The sequence below is a fragment of the Macrotis lagotis genome, chromosome 1 (assembly GCF_037893015.1).
Source record: "Macrotis lagotis isolate mMagLag1 chromosome 1, bilby.v1.9.chrom.fasta, whole genome shotgun sequence".
NCBI classification, from domain to species: Eukaryota; Metazoa; Chordata; class Mammalia; order Peramelemorphia; family Peramelidae; genus Macrotis; species Macrotis lagotis.
Genome location: NC_133658.1, coordinates 355553715 through 355572765, shown reverse-complemented (window position 1 = coordinate 355572765; position 19051 = coordinate 355553715). Strand labels below are relative to the sequence as shown.

Genomic DNA, 19051 nt, shown 5'->3' with positions numbered 1-19051 from the left:
TTGTCTAGATTAGATTGCTTCTGAGGCTTCTGCCAACTCTGGCATTCTGCGATTCTGTAATCATGATGGTCGTGGGAGGTGGCCCTCCTTCTCTGGGGAAACCCACAAGATGGTTTTCTCAGTAACTGGCACGGGGGAGCTAAACCAGCTGTGGGAAAGACCAGGAACCCTGGGACATAGCAACATAGCACAGTGGAAATCACTGGCTCTGGGGTCAGAGGCCCTGACTTCAGATTTTGCCTCTGTTACTTTACTACCTAGATGAAGCATACCACCTCTCTGGGCCTTAGTTTCCTCCTCTGCAGAGTAAGGAGATTGAACTAGGTGGCCAAAGGATCCTTTCAGCTCCAGATCTCTAATCCTGGGACATGGAGGAGGTCTGAGCGTTGGCATCTACTGTGTCCCATTCTGGTATGTCCCAGACCCAAGTCATCCAGGATTAGGCTCTGGAATTTACAATTGCCTTGAATGCGAGCGAGAGAAGGAGGTTAGAGACAAAGGAAGTAATGCCCAGGTCCCAGTTGGTTTTAAGAATCCTGGGCCATGCTTTGTTGCTTCCTGGCCATCTTGGCAGCAGATCTTTGGCTGAGGGTCCTCCTGCACCACAGGCAGGAAGATGCTGCAAAGATGCTGAAAAAGTAACTGGAGTCCATCAACTCAAGGTTCCAGCTGGTCATGGAAAGTGGCAAATTCGTACTGGGCTAAAAACAGACCCTGAAAATTATCAGACAAGGCAAAGCCAAATAGGTCACCTTAGCCAATAACTATCCAGCCTTGAGGAAATCAAAGATTGAATATTACGCTATGTTGGTCAAAACTGCATACATCACAACAGTGGAAACAATATTGAATTGGGTAATTCATTGGGTAAAAAGTACAACAGAACTAGCTATCATTGATCCAGGTGATTCTATTAGCATTAATATTAGAAGCATGCCATAATGGACCAGTGAAAAGTAAACTGTACAAAAGTATTCTTTAATAAATTGGTCAGAGATTATTTTAAAAAAAAAAGAATCCCAAGTCACATCATAGGGCAATGAACTCCCATTCCATAGTATTGCCTTCTTTATGTATTTGTGAGCGCATGGTTAGAAATGACCTTGTCAGGCTGGAGATGATGATGGTGGTGGTGATCGTGGTGATGACAAAATATTTTAAAATTATTATTAGGATCTTGGATTTGGAACTGGAAGGGTCTTTAGAAACCAGTAACTCCCTTAATCATCCACCTATAGATGAGTAAACCAAGGTACAAAGAGATTAAATGACTTGTCAGGATCCAAGCAGCTTTAGATTCATAAAATACTTTATAGCTGAGGAAGGGATTTCATGTCCATTATCTTATTGGAACTTCACAACAGCCATGAGGAGGAGGAAGGGCAGTGATTAATAGCTCCATTTTACATACTGGAAAAATGGAGATCCAGAGGCAGGAAGAGATTTATCCAAGACCACAGAGCTAATGAACTCAAAATCAACTTTCTGATTTATTCCAAATCTAACATGGCCAGGAAAGAGGCACATCCTGACCCTAGTAGGGGAGAGAAAGAAGTGATATCTATGCACCTTACAGTGATCTCTCCCTTCTCAGGTCTCATTAACACTTTCTACTCCTAAAATATGCCATATATTGTCATCTGTGGTATAGTTAAATATGTCCATATTCTATCCTTCCTGGTAGAGTATGAGCTCTGTGATAACTAGTCAGTCAGTAAACATTTATTAAACTCCTACTGCATGCTGGATTCTGCACTGTGGATTCAAAGACAAGGAGCATGCATTATCTAAACTTTTTATCTCCACCAATAATAGGGCTCTGCCCATAACACATGGTTTAAGAGGCAGTGTGGCATAGTAGACAAGATTCTAGAGTCAGAAAGATATAGGTTCAAATTCCGCCTCTTGATACCAGCTTTGGGTCTCAGTTTACTTGATTGTAAAACAAGGGGGTTGGCCTTGAAGACCTCTAAGTCTGTAATGAATTGAATGAATAAGAAGTCATAACAGGTCACATTACTAGAGTTCTTTCTCTGCCATAACTCTGTGAGATGGAATGATCTGGTACTATTATTTACATTTCATGCATGAGAATAAATGGGGAATAGAGAAAGCAACTCCAAGGTCAGTGTTCTGTCCACTCATGTCTCACTCTGCTTTCTATACATTGCCTTCTTTAAACTTCACTGGAAAATTATTTTGAAGAATCCTTAGGTGTCAAATCATCCAACATCTTCAATACTGGGTCAAACTCTTCAAATGCTCAAACTCTTCAATGGCTCCCCTTTGCCTCTAGAATAAAATGCAAAGTCATCTACAAGTTGGCTCCCAAATCCCTTTCCAGGCTTATTTAATATTTTTCAAATTTACATGCTCTGTACAACCAAAGTAGTATACTTACTGTTCCCCCACTCGACATTACATTTTCTACCTCTTCATTTTTGCTTAGGTTCACATACACACACACACACACACACACACTCACTCACTCACATATAGATTCATATACATGCACACACTCATATGTATACTCACACATACATATATTCACACATATATTGTTAAACATAATTTTCTTAGGCTAAAAATGAAATGACAAAGTTAGTTTATAAATGAAGTTTTGTTCTCTAGGATCTTGCCAAAAACCCACAGGTGAATGGCATCCTTATGAATACCAATGTTGATACAAAATTCTGGGGCCATTTTATATAGAAAGGACAAAGAATAATCAAAACTGAGTTAAGTAACCATATGAGATTTCACACCAATGACAATATGATCCTCTCATATCTTATAATATTTGCTTAAAATTCCTATTGACAAGAATCCCACTTGGTTTGGAGACTAAATGTTTACAAATAACAATAGATTGCTCTCTCCTCATCCAAGATGTCTCTTATCTTGAGGTTTGTTGATCAGGTAAAAGGAATTATTGGCACTATCATTGAGTTTTTAAGGCAGTATTGACACAGGGCAAGTCAACATTTGGGATGTAGGAGATAGGCCTTACATAGCAAACTGACAGTTGTTTACATGCTGAAATTTATAACTATTAGTTAAAGGTTAAGAGACTAATTTTTTTATTAGAAGTATTAATTTCAAATTAAAGAATATCAGATTAGACAATATATACTCACTATATATATATATATGTATATACACAATCACAAAAAAATATGCACTCACACTCATCCAAGCACACATGAACATCCATGTCTGCAATGCTTTCCTCTCCTCTTATCTGCACAGAAAGGACAGTTCCCTTGACTTCCTTTAAAACACAATTTGGTTGCTGATTCCCAATAATTTTCCTAAACTCCTTAGTTTTTGGCACTGCCTCTTCCTAAAATTAACTTCAATTACTTTATATTTATTTCTTTACATATTGTATCTGGTCAGTAGAATGTAAAGTCCTTGAGAGGAGGAACCAATTTTATTTTTGTACAAAATTTTGTGTTTATATTTATATTTTATTATTGTAACAATACCTTACCTTCCACATGCATTTAGTGTAAGAAGGGATCTCTGAGGCCATCTTGTTCTTGGACTAAAAAAATGGACCTTTAGATAAATGTGCCTTCTCTAGGTGACATGGAAAATAAGTGTTGTAGACTGGATTTGAACCTAGCTCCCCTGATTCCAAAGCCAATGAGGAATTGAATCCCTTCATTTTATAGATAGAGAAACAGAAGCCCAGAGGGAGAAAATGCTTTGCCCAAGATTATCCAGTTAATCAATCAACAAACATTATTACTATGTATAAGTTATCCCTTCCACATTGAGGAGGTAAATCTGAAAAATCTGAAAAATTGACCCTTCCTTCATATCAGAGAAGTCTGAATTATTATGGTATTAAAAGATAAAATATGTTGATATTATAAAACTATATATATATATATATATATATATATATATATATATATACATATAATGTAATTCTGAGTTTCCAAACTTTTTGTGTCATATTCTGGCCTTTGTATATTGTCTGTTCTGTAAAACTCCCCCCCCAAATTCCCATTAACATTTAACATTTTAGGCCAACCATACAATATATCAAAACCATGATGAGGACAGATGAGATGTGAAAGGGATAATTGTATTATTATAGATTATTGTGTTACAGTCACTAGAGGTACAGAGAAGAGCAAGAATAATCCCTATGCTCAAAGAAAACATGTAAATAACTAGGCACATACAAGATGAATAGAAATAAAATGGAAGATAATATCAGAGAAAAGGCATTGGGAGAGGGGAGATGTAGGACAGGGAAAGACTAAGTCTTGAAGAAAAACAGGAAGAAAGGAGGAGGGAGAACCTTCCAAATGGAAGGGTTCTTGTTGCATAATGGTAGAACAAGAACAAGGCAAGTAGTCTCTTAGCTCTCCCCTTCTTCCCCTCCTTGCAGATAATGAACAATATACCATCAAATAGGTAATGTCATAACGATGGATGAGTGTGAGGCAGGATGAGGCTCACAGATTTGGCAGCTATCATCGCTGCCACCGTCTTAGGCTGCAGCATCCAGAACCAGGAGGTGATAGCCCCACCGGGCTCTGCCCTGGCCAGACACCATATGGAGGTTTGTGTTCCGGGCCACATTTGTGGAGGACATTGACAAGCTGGAATCCATCCAGAGTCCAAGGTCTAGTATGGAGAGAGACCTAGAGTCCAGCATGTCCAAGGAGCGGTAGGGAAGAACATGGGCAGGGGAAAGGGAATGGACATGATTAGCTGTTTTCAAGTATTTGAAAGTCTGTCATACAGAGGAGAGATTAGGTTTGCTCTGCTGGCCCCAGAGGGGGTGGGGGATGAGGGAGGGGGAAAGGTTCAGAAAGACAGATTTAGGTTCGTTTGATTTGTTTTGTTTTGTTTTGTTTTGTTTTTAGGTTTTTGCAAAGCAAATGGGGTTAAGTGGCTTGCCCAAGGCCACACAGCTAGGTAATTATTAAGTGTCTGAGACCGGATTTGAACCCAGGTTACTCCGGACTCCAGAGCTGGTGCTTTATCCACTGCGCCACTTAGCCGTCCCAAGATTTAGGTTTGATACAAGGAGGAAAAATCTTAACAATCTGAGCTGTCAATAAGCAGAATGGGATAGGAGGGAGGAAGGGAATTCTCCCTAAGTGGATATCTTCCAGCAAAGGTGGATGAACACTTAACTGGGAAGTTGTGGAGGGCATTTTATTTCAGATAGACCTCAGAACTGAGGGCTCTTCAAAGTTCCTTCCATTCTCCTTTTGTGATTTTGTGAATGTGCCATAATTCCAAAGAAAGCTCTGTTATCTCTTGGCCTTGGAAAGAGTTTTCTCCCACGGAACACAGCAGAAATATGGAGAAGAGAGTTTTCATCTTCTACAAATATCAACATGCACAGACATTTAGGAGAGACCAAAGGCCACTCTCTTAGTATGGGAGCATAGAAGTAGGAGATAGGGAAAAACTTTACACCTGGTGGCTATAGGCAGGAGATCTGCTATCAAAAGATAAGAATGGCAGACCTTTGGGAAGCCGCTGAGAGAAATAGGACCAGACCTTACTGAGGAAACATTTGTCAATCCCCCATGGCAGAATCTGAGGTATAACCTACATCCACTGGGGGGGGAGCGGGGATTACTACCTTTCTGTGGTCCTTCCAGGGAAATCAAGTGAAATTCCATGACTATGAGAACTAATGCAATGGTAAGAGACAGTTTATAGGACCAGTAAATAGCAAATTTGGGACTCAATCTCAGGACTTTGGATTTTAAATCTAGCACTCTTCTCATTTAATTATTCAAAAAATATTTATTAAGCACCTACTGTACAAGCACTGTTATAGATCCTGGATATATAGAAGCAGAAATTGAAAAAGCTCCTTCCCTTGAGAAATTTAGAGATTATTAAGGAAACAACAGGCACACCAATAAGTCAATAGACAAGATATACAAAGTGATACAACATACTTGGCAGGGTGGGGGAAGACAGGCACCAGTAAATGAATGGGAAACAGAAAAGACCTTGTTCCCTTCTACCACAGACTGAGGAATGAGGAGGTCTGAGCCCATCTCTTCCATCAACTTACAATCTGACCTAGATATGTCCTTACTTCTCTCCAGAACCCAATTCTCTTTTCTACAAAATGGAAAACTCTAAAATGGAAGGCCAAAGGAGCTCTCTGAAATTTTGTCACTCCATAATCCTTTCAGCTTTAGAGCCATAGATATTACAGAAACTCAAAGAATGTCAGGCCTTGAAGAGACCCTTTGGAGGAAACTGAGACCCCAAATGGGGAATGGACTTGTTCCACATCACAGAAGTTCAGAGAAGCTGTAGTGGGTTCAAGCACCATAGGAAAGTTGTATTGTTCCAGCATATCCAACCCTTTATGACCACACTTGGGTTTTTTTTTGGCAAGGATGGTGAAATGCTTTGCCATTTCCTTGTCCGACTCATTTTATAGATGAGGAAACTTAAGCAAACAGGGTGAAGTGATATGTCCAGAGTCACACATTTAGTAAATGTCTGAGGTCGTTTTGAATTCAGGTCTTCCTAACTATAGCCACAGCACTTAAACAACACCTTGAATAATGAGTAAAAAGATGACTTGGTTTACAGGGTGTCCTTTAATGCTTAAAACTGGAGTAAGGTTTTTTGAACAGCCTGTACTAGAAGAGACCAAGATCTTTTCAGTTTCCCATCCATTTACTGGTTCCTCTCTTCCCCCATCCTGCCAAGTATGTTGCATCACTCATATATCTTGTCTATTGACTTATTAGTGTGCCTATTGTTTCCTCGATAAGCTCTAAACTTCTCAAGGGAAGGAGCCTTTTCAATTTCTACTTCTACATATCCAGGATCTATCATAGTGCTTGTACAGTAGGTGCTTAACAAATATTTTTTGAATAATTAAATGAGAAGAGTGCTAGATTTAAAATCCGAAGCCCTGAGATTGAGTCCCAAATTTGCTGTTTACTAGTCCTTTAATTTTTTGAAGCCTTGGTCTCTTTATATTATGAGGATAATAGGCTTTGCTCTTTAAATACTAGATCTGTGACATCTAACTAGTTACTAGCCATCTCTGAGCTTTGGTATCCTTGTACTTTCACTACCAAGCAAATCAAATCTTCCTTCCCTGGCCTACCAATGGTCCCAGGGAGGGGGATAAGGGGGGGGGGGCGGGGAAGAGGGGAACTTGTCTGCCCAGCTTGTCCTGCCAGGGCCTGGCAGGGAACCTTAGGAAAACAGAGAACAGAGCCTGTCCCTGTTGGGGATTTCAGACTATCACGGGAGACCCTTCATTTCAGACAGTCCGTCTGCACATGAATATGCACACACAGACACACGTGCAGACCCACACGTGCACATGCGTATTCATCATGGATTACAGTGCTGGCTGGTTTCGCTGTGACAGATGTTCTGGATCTCCATGACAACCTGCGCAGCTGGATGGGCAGCCATGGCAGTACAAGGACACGTTGGCAAAGGGTCAGCCTCCGATGTTCACCAGTCCCCTGGAACTTGCTTTGAGGCCTCTGGGATCCTGATGCATTGTTCACTTTTAGCCATGGGTCGCTTCTCTCCCAGGGTTCTTTCTGTGTCTTTTTCTTTCCTTCTGTGTCTTTTTTCTTGACAGAGGCCCAGCTCAACACATACCTCCTAAAATCACAGAACCTCAGAATTTTAGTCCCTTAGAAGATTATCTTATATAAATCCTTCATGTACTTAGGAAGAAACTGAGGCCCAAAAAGAGGTGCGGACTTCCCAAGGTCACTGAACTAGTCATCACAGAGCTGAAATTCAGACTCAGATCAATCTCTTGACTCTCAATTCACATAGACTTTATCCGGCCCCTCTAGGGGATCCCAGTCGGGTGCCCCAGGTCACATTTTCTTGGGCTCCCACAGGGAGATGGGAATGACTAGACTGAAAATTAGGGTTCCCCCAAGCTGCCCACAGGGCTTGGTTTTAAGTCTACCCTCCCCAAAGGGGTGGGCAGTAGAGACCACAGAGAGGAAAGGCAACCCATTTAGTCTGTTCCCTAGCTGCTTCAGCCCATAGCCCCCTCTCCATCCTTGACATGGCTGAAGGCTTTAATTTTGCACCCTTTGGGCCCACAGTTGTGTTGTTGTATGTTAAATAATCTGAATAAAGCAAGCAGGCCTCCAAGGGGGAAAAAAAGAAAATCAAGGTTTCCGCAATTTCTGTGTACATATGACCTTGGGCAAGTATCTTCCCTTCTCAGGACTTCAGTTTCCTCAGCTGTGAAATGAGAATAATGAGACTTGCTCTGCCAGGAATGTTCTGAAGATAGAACTTTGTGACCTTGAAAGGGCTATTAAAATGCAAGCTGCTGTTTTTCATTCTTATTTATCTCCTCCAACGTCTCACTGTGATGTGGATGGAACCTAGGTTCTGTCTGGAAAGCTTTGCCATCAGAGTGAAAATTCCAGGTGTGAGTCCCACTAAGATGGGAAATCCTCAGGTGTAGAAGTAGGCCAATCACCAGGAGATGAACTCTAGGCATCTCCCTCACCACCCAGAAATCAACAGCTGTTACTGATTAGAGGCAGTGACACAACACAGTGGATAGAGCACTAGGACTGGAGTCAGGAAGACCTGAGTTCAAATCTGACCACTTACTAGCTCTACAATCCTGGGCAAGGCACTTCACCCTGTTGGCCTCAGTTTCCTCATCTGTAAAATGAGCTGGAGAAGGAAATGACAAACCTCTGCAGTGTCTTTGCCAAGGAATCCTCATATGGAATTATGAAGAGGCAGACAAGACTGATCAATAAAAAAGTCAAAATTTGAACCCAGATCCCTGAGTTTCCCTCCTCCCTCTCTAAATTCAGTCTGCTTTGTACTATAGTAGTCTAATAAGGCTTGCAGGAACGTTAAGGGTTAAAAATTACTCATTCTGATGAAACCAAACGTCTCTGAGATGTTGAAATGTTATTATTATTTGCTCTGAGGTGGACCTTAAAGGAAAAGAGAATATCATTTGGCAAAGCCTGGGAGAAGAGGAGGAGGAGAGAGGTCCATTTTGGAGTCCTTGAGTTCTCCAGAGGAGGTACGGGAGGCTTCCTGAGCAGGGTAGCTGCAGTGCCCCTGGCCAGGCTCAGGGGAACCACCACCACACAGGGAGTTTTGGGAAGGCAGATTATTGTAACATCTATGTACTAGGAATATCAAATAGGCCAGCTAGGCTAGAATGCTTATACATGAGATGAGGGGGAATAGGAAATCAGTCCAGAAAAAATAGTTTGGAGCCAGATTTTAAAGGGCTTTAGAGTGTATATTTTATCCTGGATGAAAGAGGGAGTCACTTCTTGAGAAGCAGAAGTAGCACGTTCAGACCTGTCAGTCTTACAGATTCTTAAAGAAGAGAATTTGAAGATCATAGAATCCAATTCATATACAGATATAGATATATATATATACATATATATATATATGGAAAATATCCTGACTCCAGCCCCTAGGAGTCCAGCTAAAGAAGGTAAGTGTCAAATGTTAAGGGGAGGTAGAGAGGGTCTCAGGCCAGAGTGGAGAGTGGGGGTGGTCATTGATCCTCTGAGTACAGCTAGGAAAGAAGGAAGCAGGGAAGGGGAGGAAGAGTCCCAAGGCATCTTCTGGGATTCAGCTTTAGTCTGGGCCATGGCCTTGGCAGATGGCATTGTCCCACTGACCCAGGCCAACCAAGCACCAGGCAGATGGAGAGAAAGGTGGTGGGGGTAGGAGGAAGGTGGAGAGTTTTACACAAAGACCAAGGGACTTCACAGCTCACAGTATGAAAAATAGCATCTTCCTTTAGGCAGCTGTGTCTGTGTGTGAGTGTTTGTGCCTCAGTGTCTGTTTTCACAGAATGGGAGGTGTCTAAGAACCATACACAGCCTTCAGATTCTTATTTGTATCTCCAAGGTGCTTAATTAAGTGCTAATTAGCGACCATGGGTCCTCCGGGGCCACATTATGCTTGGCTCAGCCAGCCACTAGACTGGATGTCAGCGCAGCCGCAGCCAGAGAGCCCGGGCTGGGAGCCCCAGGCCTCTGCTTTGCCAGCAAGCAGGCTGCCAATGAAAGGGAGCAAAGCAAAAGGCTGAGAGAAAGAACACCTGGGTCTAGGTCAGATTCACCGTGTGACCTTGGGCAGGTCGTGCTCCTCTCTGGACCTCAGTTTCTCCTTCTGTCCAACCAGAGCTTCCATACTCTGGAATGAGTGGCTGGCCTCAGACCCTGCCCTGACAGCAGTGGATGGAGAGAGGAAGAAAGGGACAGACTTCAGGCTCAAATGCCCACCCGCTGCCCAGTCTGGGCTGAGGAGAGAGCCAGACAAGCAGCCAGAGAGCCAAGATGCTGGTCAAACGCACACTCTATAGGAAGTCTCAATCATTATCCAGGCCCTGCCGCCAGTCATTGGCAGTCAGGCCCCAGACAAAGAGGCTTCTGGGAAACAGGGTCTGTGATCTTTTCCGGAATCCAACAAGAGGCATGATAGGCCAAGTCCTTGAAAATGCTTACTCTGTCTGCTAGCTGGGTCTTTATTGAGCGCCATTTTATGAAAGGAAGGAGTCTACCCCTATTGGCAGGAGAACTGTAATAATAATAACAACGCTATACTTCTCTAGTACTGTAATGAATTTTGCTGTTCAATTTCTTTATGGCAAGCTTGTGGTGCAGGTGGCACCAAAATTATCATCTCCATCTTACAGAGGAGGAAACTGAGACCAAGAGAGTCTGAGTAACCTGCCCAGGATCACACATCTTGTAATTGGCAGAAGCAAGATTTGAACTGGCTCTGCCACTCGCCATCTGTGTGACCTTGAGCAAGTCCTTTAACCAATTTGAGCCTCAGCATCCTCCTGTAAAATTGATGGTAATAGGAAGAGTAATTTCTAAGACTCTGTAATTCATCTCTGAATCCTCTGGGGCTAAGTATGGCTGTGACAACACTTTATGAATGGAAAAGCAACCCTTCTATGCATTTAGGAGGGCTAGTCACCCAACAAAGAACAATAATAAATATTCTAATGAAGGAAAGGGCTTTTTAAACGTGTTGCCCCAGCTTGGATTAAAAACTGTTGTTCTCTTAGACTGCTTTCCACTGGGAGGCAAATACCTCCAGATTCCTGGAAGCTCCAAGGAAGCGGATGAAAAGCTTCAGTTTTAAGAAAGCAAGGGAGAGAACACAGACAAAATCACTTACTTCCAAATTTTGCCTGGGGCTGGCCTGTCTTTCCTTCAACTCCCCAGTTTCCTCCCCCCTCCCCACTTGCCACTCCCTCCATCCAGCCCACTTCCGAAGAGAAGTCATAGTCATTCCTGAGAGGCAGCAGAGTAGATAGATAGGGTGCTTCCCATGGAATATGGAAGACCTGAGATCTGGTCCTGCTCTGGACATAATTTGGAAAGAATGTTAAACCCTCAGTGTTTTAAGAAACTCCCTTAGATTATAGAAAGTGTTGACCATCTTTGGTAGAGAGAGTTCCACATTCAGAAATTCCCTATGTCCATGAAATTGCAAGTCTGGTATCAAATGCAATATCCATATAGCCTTCACAACACAGAGGCAGTATGCTTAACAGCATTATTATCGTCTTCATTTTGCAAAGGAGGAAACCGAGACTGAGAGAAAAGATGCCAAAGGTCCTACACTTAGCAGTAACAGCTGGAATTCAAACCCAGTCTTCTGTCTCCAGACTCAACACTCTTTCCACAACCAAGGAGAGGAAGTCCACAATTAAGTGGATTCATAAGTTTTAGTTCAGCTTGCAGTTAATGACCCACTAAGCCCAAATGCCAGGGGAGTATGGCATCTGTTGATTGACACTCTAATCTCATAGTCTAGTGTTCCTACTAGAACATAAAGTGTGGGATGAGAAGTTGTGGCCTTGAATTATGACCAGGCTTCTTATCAGCTCTACAAACTTGGATACTCTCTGGGCCTCAATTCTCCTGGAGAGAAGAGGCAGAGAGACAAAGAGACAGAGACTATAGGGAGAGTGAGTTTGGATTAACAGTACCAAGTTAAAAACCCTTTCCATTCTGGCCACCACAAATAATATCAGTGGACCAAATTGGAGCCAGAAGGCAGGGAAGAAAAGTTTTCATGCTTCCAGTTTTTCCTCCCTCCAATCCATCCTCCATTCAGTTGCCAAGCTGATATTCCTATGGTAAGTGTGTGTCTGTGTGTGTGTGTGTGTGTGTGTATCTGTGTCACTCTTCTACTCAGAAAATTTTTATGAATCCCTATTGCTTTGGGAATAAATTCAAAATCCTCAACCTCTCACTTAATTAACCTTTCATAATCTGGCTACTATCAATCTTTTCTGTTTTATTTCATCTTACTCCCTTTCACACATTCTCCAGTCCAGTAAAAGTAACCAACTATTCCCTAAACATACTATTCCATCTTCTGCTTCCTCCATACCTTTGCAAAGCTATGTCTGTATTGTACTGCTTCCTCACCTACCTCTTTAGAATTACTACCTTCATTCAAAGTATATCTCAGGAGCCAAGTTCTTTCCATTCAACAGCTTTTCTAGTCCCCTTCCCTCCAGCTAGTAGTGCTCCCACCCTCCTAAAAATTATTTTGTCTCTGTTAGTATTTAATTCAAGAAGAATTTTATGTGCCAGACATTATGCTCTTCTCTGGAAATGTAAAGACAAAAATGAAAACCATCCTTGCCCTCAAGGAACTTACATTCTATAGAGAAAAAAAGGGCATATCCTGTCCCCTTCTCCCTTAAGTAGGGTGGTAGTTTCTCTCTCTCTCTCTCCTTTTTTTTTTTTTTAGTTTTTGCAAGGCTATGGGGTTAAGTGGCTTGCCCCAGACCACACAGCTAGGTAATTATTAAGTGTCTGAGGTCGGATTTGAACCCAGGTACTCCTGACTCCAGGGCAGATGCTCTATCCACTGTACCACCTAGCGGCCCCTGGATGATAGTCTCTTAAGAGAAAGGAATGGACTGCTTCATTTTTTTGCCTTTGTATTCTCCAATGCTCCAACACATAGTAGGCTTTAATAAATGTTTGTTGAATTGAATTGATGAGGCTGGGCTAGTCCTGAGCCATTAACTTGGAAAGTTATTTTTCCGTTCCATGACGCCAAATATGGGACAATGAAGGCAATTAGATTCCCAGGCAGAGGGAGGCATAGCATTCTTAATGGCCTCCGCAAACCACCAGCCACTGATAAATATTTTATTTTCCTCTAAGCTTTCCCAAACAGAATATTAAACAGGCTTGAGTAGACTTCATGGCAGCACTGAATAAAGATTAATAGGACCCTCTAGAGATAAGCTCCTTGGACCCAAACAGTTTCTGTATCTTGAGTAGAATCCAGTGGACAGAAACCTACTTTCTAATTCTGGCTCTGCCACTGACTTTCTCTATTACTGTGAGTGAGTCATTTTCCCCACCCTGAGACTTAGTTTCTCCCTTTGTAAAATGAGACAATTGGACTAATTGGGATTTAAGGATCTTTCTAGCTTTGCCAGCTAGGGACATTGTGGCATAATGATTAGAGAACTTGGATTCAGAGTCAGGAATCTCCAGGGTTCAAATGTGACCTCTACTCTGTACTGGCTGTGTGACCTTTGGAAAATCACTGGGCCTCTCAATGTCCTAGACAATGCTATATTGGCTGCAGAGAAGGCACCTGTCTGCATTGGCAAAAGGAGTTTCCTCATTCTGGTGTTGCCTCCTCCAATGAAATCACATAAACCCAATCCCTATATCCCTCTAACTCTGACATTCTAATTCAAGAATGAAGTTTTAATGGAAACCAACCAAAAATTATTCAAGAGAAACAAGGAAAAGGCATTTGAGTTGAGGCTTCAAATAATAATATAATTCAGTACTTTATCAATGGATATTTCCTCCTTGGGTACAGATCATGCTTTACCTACCTACTCATCCTGAGCAATTCTGATCCGCGTCTGACCAAAAAATAATCTCCAGGTGATCTACCCAACATGCTAGATTAAGAGCCTTTACATTTCATAGGATCATAGAAGCCCTCTAGTCCATCCCTCTCATTTTAAAGATAGGGAATTATCATTGAGAAAGGGGAAAGTAACTCCCCAGAGCCATACATTGAAATAGTGGCAAAGCCAGGACTTAATAAGGCTATGAATGTTAGGATTAAGCTTGAACCTAGGTCCTCTGACTCCAAAGCCAGTGGGCACCAGTGTATCACTTGAGTCATGGTTCTATTAACCCTCCCTCTCACTGCATGACCAGCTGGCCTCCTTTTTTCAATAATGCATTTTCTGGATGATATCCCTCTAAATTCATTCTTGGCAGCAGACTGAATCTGCAATCTGAAGATCACTCTAGCTCAATATGGAGAGGCATTCAGCCAAACAGGTTGGACACTAGCTGATGGGTTCTTTGGCCATGGAAACCCAAAAAAATGAATACTAATAACAACAGTAATAATAACAATAATTCTATATTCCCATAGTTCTTTAATGTATCAAGGGAGGAAGCATAGAAGAGTAGAAAAAGCAATGAATTTGGAATTAGAACCTGAGCTGAAGTGCCTGTTCTGCCACTTAACTATCTATGGGAAAATTATCTCATTAAAAAAATTTCCAACTCTAAATCTGTGATCCTGTAGATCAGAATCATAGGTCTATGGGTCTTCTCTCTATTCATCAATCAATCAAAAAGCGTTTATTAATTGCCTGCTACATGTCAACCATTTATTCAGTAAACATGATACTAGATAATGGAGATGCTGAGTCCAAGATAAAACAGTGCCTATTGTCAAAGAACCTAGTTTCTATGGAGGGAGGAAGCTAGACTGCAGATATACATATATAAAACAAAGGTAAAGAAAATAAATGTCGCTGAGCTTTCCAAGGAAGCTAGACCAGGAATTCTAAGAAGTGGACATGATAGACCTGAAGGTACAATCTGTGCAAAGTCCTAGAGATGGGAAATAGAATATCATGGTGTGCAGAAAAGCAAGATGCAAATCCTTCCTTACTTGATGAAATGGGCTTCAGGAGTTGCTGGAACCAAAACAGTCATCTCCTAGTGCCCAATCCCAATGATGGACCTTTCCGCACTTAATTCAACTGAACCTTGAAGAGCAGGCAAGTGGTTCACTCTGGATCCATACATGAAGACTTTCTAGTTAGACATTACCTGCTGAATCAAATATAAAATTTCCTGTTGGGCTTTGAAAGCCCTTAGTACGTATATTCTTACCTTTACATCTTCTTATACTTTACTCTCCTGTCCAAAGACACTGGCTCCTTGCTGCTACCTGCACAAGACATTCCATCTCTGACCCCATGCATTCTCATGGACCACCCCACCATATCTGGAGCATTCTCCCTCCTCTCCTTGAGTTCCAGCTAAACCCCACCCCCTGCAATAAGTCTTTCCCAACCTCCCTTTAATGTTACTACCTTCCTTCTGAGATCACCTCTAAGTTATCCTATGTATATCTTCTTTGTTGTGTCCTCCATTAGATTTGAGCTCCTTGAGAATCAGAATGCTTTTGTTCTTTTTTTTGGGGGGGGTCCTCAACTCTTAACACAGAAACTGGCATATAATGGGCACTTAATAAATCCTTCTCAATTTCACATAGGAACCACCAGACCCCAGGACCTCTTTGTGCCATCAGCAAAGAAATAAACAATACAAACAATATTGTTACCTGTACACAGTGTACAGTTTTTCCACATTACTGGATTCATCTGAGTGTAGACTTCACTGTTTTTTTCCAAGTTCTAACTAGTATGAAAACTGATTGTGATCTATAATATTTTATTAGATTGTTATTAAATTAAATTACATTACATTGTTCTTGGCCACAGTGTAAACCAGTATGATTTTTTTCTCTTTCAAGAAAAAAAATCTCCTTTTAGAGGGGCAGCCTAAATTCAAGGGCAAACCATCCATAATGCTTATTGAGAGATATTACTGAATGCTAATGGAAAAATGATAGGTTGAGATTGAGAGGCTGGTTTGAGTGCCAATAGAATTTATTAATTTTATGATTCTAGATATGTCTGAGCTTCAATTATTTCATCTGTAAAATGGGAACAATAATATTTGCTCTACCCACTTCACATGCCTTCCCACCAACAAATGCCATTTATACATAAATGCTAAAACATTTTTCCCTTTACTCAGAAAATGACTGCTTTCTTAACATCCAGTTGAGAACCATAGCAATGAATGAATGGAAATGGGTTTGGGTTTTGTTTTGTTGGGTGTTTGGGGTAAGAAGAGTGAAAGGTGGGAACAAGAGGACTGCTTGTGAGGGAAGAAAAAATACCCTGAAACAAAGATAGGATAATAGAATGTATTTTGAAAGTTTTTGTCTTTGTATTCCCCAGGACCTGGAACATACTGGATATTTAACAAATAACTTGTTTAATGAATTGTGAGGTGAAAATGCAGTTGTAATGGCTATGGAAATTTGATTTGTGAGTTTCAAAGCATCCTCCCTAATAACATTCTTGAGAGAATGGCACAGATTATCAGCTCCATTTTACAAAAGAGGAAACTGAGGCTATTAGCTTACTTTTGTCTAGTACGTTAAGACTGTCAAAACACCTCCTCAATGAAATCTTTCCAAGTACCTATTACAAGGATTACTGTTCCCTTTTTGCATATGAGGAAACTGAGGGTCACAGAGATGAAATGATGTGTGCAAAGTCTTACTATTGTTAAGTGTTGAAATTGGGATTCAAATTCAGGAATCCTGCCTCCAAGTCCAGCTTATCTTCCATAGCATGATTCTTTTTAAAACACACACACACACACACACACACACACACACACACATTTGTTTAGATATTTCCCAGTTGGTCTGTATTCCAAAGAGATCACAAAAAAAGGTAAAAAAATCCACATGTACAAAAATATTCATAGCAGCTCTTTTTGTAGTGGCAAAGAGTGGCAATTTCTGATTGAGGGGCTGAACAAATTGTGGTATATGAATGTGATGGAATACTATAAGAAATCCTGAGGGAGGCAACTAGGTGGCACAGTGGATAGAGTACTGGTTCTGGAGTCAGGAGGACCTGAGTTCAAATCCAACCTCAGACACTTAACAATTACCTAGCTGTGTGACTTTGGGCAAGTCACTCAACCCCATTGTAAAAAACAAAAACAAAACAAGAAATCCTGAGGGATAGGATTTCAGAAAAACCTCAAAAGACATGCATAAACTGATGCTGAATGAAGTGAGCAAAACCAGAAGAATATTATACACACTAACAGCAACATGGGGTGATGATCAACTATACTGGACTTATTTATTTCAGCAGTACAATAATCAAAGATAATTCCAATGGAAAACACCACCATATCTAGAAAAGGAACTGTGGACTTTAAATTCAGTCCAAAGCTTAGTATCTCCGATTTTGAAAAGTTGTCTTATGTATTATGTAGTTTTTTCTCTCTCTGTTTTTTTTCTTCCACTTTAATTTCATTCTTCTTTCACATGATTAATATAGATCAATGTTTAGCATGGATATACAAACCTTTATTAGATTACTTTCTGTCAAGGGCAGTAGGGAGAGAAGAGAGAAAGGGAAGGAGAAAAATACAAAATTCAAAACCTTGCAAAAAAAAGGATTTTTGAAAATTACAGTTAAATGTAATTAGAAAAATAATATTTTTTTAAAAATTAATAATAAATAAATATTTCCCAGTTACATTTTAACATTCAGTTTTTAAAATTCCATGTTCCAAATTCTCTCCCTTCCTTCCTTCCCCTCCCCCTTGGGAAAGCAAGCAACATATCAATTACACATGTGAAGTCATGCAAAACCTATTTCTATATTAGCCAGCATGGCCCTTTAAAAAAAAACCAACTCAATTTGTTGATGTCTTCTGTCTTCATATCAGTCATTTTTCTCAACCCCCTCATCTCCATTCCCTAGAGGCAGCTAGGTGGTATGGTAGACAGAACAAGTAGGCTTGGAGTCAAGAAGACCTAAGTCCTATCCAACCTCAAATACTTTTTCAGCTATCTATAGGACAATGAGCAAGTCACAACCTCTGTGTGTCTTAGTTTTCTCAAGTGGAAAATGAGCCTAACAAAAGCAACGGCCTCTTAAGACTGTTATGAGGATCAAATAAGAATATATTTGTAAATATATTTGGTATATATATATATATATATATAGTGCCTACATTTTGTAAGTGCTTAATAAATGTCTATTCCTTCCCTATATTGCTAGATTGAATTCTCTATCGGGACAAATAGAGATAATTAAGCAAAAAAAAAAAAGATGCAAAAACCTTGTCTAACAATCCCCCATTTTTCAAAGTTATATATTCTTATCTCTTCACCAGAACCTTCAGTGATTTTTTCTGTAGCTCAGAGCACTACTTCCTTTCCATGATCTTTTATTTCCATAATTAAAGTCACTGTGTATATGCAGATCAATGGGACAGTGGGTAGATCAACAAACTTGAAATCAGAAAGCCTGAGTTCAAATGTTGCCTGAGATATTTCCTAGAGTTGTAATCCTGAGCAAGTTACTTAACTTCTCTGTGACTCAGTTTCTTCATCTATAAAATGGAAATAATAATAAAAAACTACCTCTTGGTGCTGTTGTTAGGATCAGAGGAGTTAACAATGAAAAGTACTTTGCAAACCTGTAAATCCTACCCCAAAATTAGCTGTTCTATAGCTTTTCCTCTTGACCATACCAGTTCTTACAGTTCTTTCCCCATTTCTCTCAATTCCTCATCTCCACCATTTCCTACTAATCAGGCCCTATGCTGTCCCTCAGGACAGTAAAGATATTAGTTCAAGGCCAACAAAGGAAAGACAATAATAGATTTCTTCCAAGTTACTTTTTCCAAGGGAAAACAAAAGTATCAAAGATTGGGAACAACCCATGAGGGTGGATTATTCTTTGTTCCAAAGTGAAGATGCTGAGAGCATAAAAAAGTAATTTGATGGCCTCCCGAGGGACTCCCTGAGCTCTTTAATGGGGTTGGAGAGTCCTCTGTCATCCTGCTCCAAGGAATTGGTTAGCTTGCTCCCCTTCCTCTTCCTTCCCCCCCACAAAGAAAAGACCTTCACCTTGAAA

The 19051-nt window shown here is 40.7% G+C and overlaps 1 protein-coding gene and 1 pseudogene across 3 annotated transcripts in view; both read left to right on the top strand.

Annotated features, from left to right (window-relative positions):
• The first annotated feature begins 543 nt into the window (after nt 1-543).
• LOC141499470 (large ribosomal subunit protein eL30 pseudogene) lies at nt 544-942 on the top strand (annotated as a pseudogene).
• An 11089-nt stretch (nt 943-12031) lies between these two features.
• The window catches only part of DLGAP4 (DLG associated protein 4), a 114956-nt gene continuing 107936 nt past the window's right edge, over nt 12032-19051 (top strand). Inside the window, exon 1 of one of the 3 annotated variants that reach the window (XM_074212029.1) lies at nt 12032-12151. The gene's annotated coding sequence lies outside the window, so the exon portion shown is untranslated. The remainder of the gene's footprint in view (nt 12152-19051) is intronic. The other 2 variants (XM_074212030.1, XM_074212028.1) reach the window with 2 other exon arrangements.